Genomic DNA, 2,736 nt, shown 5'->3' with positions numbered 1-2,736 from the left:
GTATTTGCATATACAAAGAGTGCAATGCGCACCACCCGAAGGATGGACATATTTGAAACTCGGACTTGGGGGGGGGGGAAGGGCAACGTATGTAACCTAAGCATCTGTACCCCCATAATATGCTGAAATAAAAAAAAAAAAAAAAGAAGATAGACCAATGGTGAAATGCAAATCAAAACCACAGTGAGATATCAACTAACCCCAGTGACAATGGCTTTTATCAAAAAGTCCCCAAACAACAGATGCTGGAGTGGATGCAGAAAAGAACCCTTTACACTGTTGGTGGGACTGCAAACTAGTGCAACCTCTATGGAAAATAGTATGGAGATTCCTCAAAGAACTAAAAGTAGACCTACCATTTGACCCAGCAATCCTACTACTAGGTATTTGCCCAAAGGAAAAAAAGGCATTTTTCAAAAAGACACCTGCACTAGAATGTTTATTGCAGCATAATTCACAACTGCAAAGATGTGAAATCAACCCAAGTGCCCATCAATTCATGAGTGGATTAATTAAATGTGGCATATGTATACCATGGCATACTACTCAGCCATAAAAAAAAATGAATTAATACCTTTTGCAACAATATGGATGGAACTAAAGACCAATGTCTTAAGTGAAATATCTAAAGAATGGAAAAACAAACACCACATGTACTGACTATTAAATTGGAATGAACCAATCAGCATTCATGTGCACAGAAGGAAGTAAAACTCAACAGAAATCATGCAGGTGGGAGTGGGGTGAAGGGGATGAATGAAATTATACCTAATGGGTATAATGTACACTATATGGGTGCTGGGCACACTTATCACTTTGACTCAAACAGAACAAAAGCAATCCATGTAACCAAGACATTTGTACCCCCATAATATTCTGAAATTAAAAAAAAAATCATATGTGCAACAGGGAACTTAAGCAGCTTTAGGGATTGTCGCCTACATTTTTTCTGGACTCTAATAAAATATTCTAGTGGAAAATTACCAGATGAAATTGTGACAAAATTCATCTATAAATTAATTTCTTCCTGATTGGCCCACACTAGTAACTTCAAGGATGACAATATTTGGGGGATGATTTTGGGGAAAAACAAAATTGGTTCAAATAGTTTTTGTTAAGATATACATAAATATCAATCACTACATTCTTTGGAAATATGACAATAGCTTAGCTATAAAAGATGGTTATCTCTTCCATAAAGGCATATAAACAATCATCTTACTGATATTAGACCTCAATAAATAATTAATAATAGTCAAGTAACTGATGATGGAAAAAGTTTTGGGTTTTTTGGGGGGTTGGACTTTTCTGTTGTAACCTTAAACATATTTTTCTATAGCAATTCTAACACAATTGAGAAATATACTTAAAGTTTCACCAAGTTTACTCTGGTACTGCCCCTCCTGGGTTTCAGTGTTTGTGCCAAGGTAATACTGTCACACATGAGCCTTATAGAAGAGTCTGACATCTAAAAATGATTTTTATGCAAATATTTTGTTTTAAAAGTCAGTACTCACTAGTTGTATCTCAAATGACCTCATCTTCTCTCAACCATGTGCCTGCTGAAGTGCAGAGCTCCCCAGACCAATCAGAGATACTGGGCTCCATTACTTTGTGTGCAGGTTTTTCTCTTTGCTGACCCTGTCAACAGGATTCTTAGTAAATGAAGAACAAAAGCATTAACTTATTTATTTACTACAATGAGGCCAGACAAGATTGATTCACATTATTTACCAATAGAACATATCAGAGTTTGTACAGTTTGATATCTCCTCTTGCATTTGGATAAGTATTTTAGGGTAAGTTGGAAAGGCACCTTATAAAATCAAGAAAAAGACAATTGGACAACTGATTGCCCACGGTCAAACCAACTGAGTAATATAAAATATTTTTTCAAGATTTGGCTTAAACAAAAAGAAGGCTGGCTGAGTAAGTACTTACAAACAAAATTGTATCACTTTTGTAATAACTATAAATTGTTGGCAAATGCATTATTAATAGGGTCTTAAATGTTACTATGAAGCCATGACCCCATGAGTTCATGATTCTACATAAATGAGTTCAACACACTGAACTCGATGTGTTCAATCCTGATGAATACCTGAAACCAAGTTGGTAGTATATATCTGAAAAACTAATCATATTTCTATTTTTTATGTAGATATCAATTGTTTTGGGTTCAGGAAGAAACAACAGGAAGGACTTTAAAAGGAACATTTCAACTTACAGCAGCACTTTTGTAGTGAATAACAAAAATGAATGGTCAAATATATCATAAGATTCCATTTATATGAAATGTCCAGAATAGGTAAATCTATAGAGAATATTAAAGTTGGCTGTCTAAGAATGGCAGGGTGAGGAGCAATGAGAGATTGATTTCATGATGGTTACCCAATTCTACGAGAATGCTAAAAATGATAGAACAGTACATTGTAAATGGGTGAATATGTTTTAGTAACTGAAACACAGAAACGTATATGCATAATTTTCATTCACCAGTTTTTCCAAGTATATCCCATACTACGTAAAAATCTAAGCTCTTAATTTTGCAACAAATCCACATTTTCACTTGCTGTCTTCCAACTTTTATCAGTAACCCATAAGTCAAAGACTATTGATCTTTCCCAGCTAATTTCAATACTCATTTAAATTTTAACAACATGGTTTAAATGATGAATATAAAATAAAGACAAATTCTTTTCAATTTTTTTATCTTGAAATTTGCATTTGACCAAA

Source organism: Propithecus coquereli, unplaced genomic scaffold (assembly GCF_000956105.1).
Source record: "Propithecus coquereli isolate 6110/MARCELLA unplaced genomic scaffold, Pcoq_1.0 Scaffold931, whole genome shotgun sequence".
NCBI lineage: Eukaryota > Metazoa > Chordata > Mammalia > Primates > Indriidae > Propithecus > Propithecus coquereli.
Note: the sequence above shows the minus strand (reverse complement) of the source record.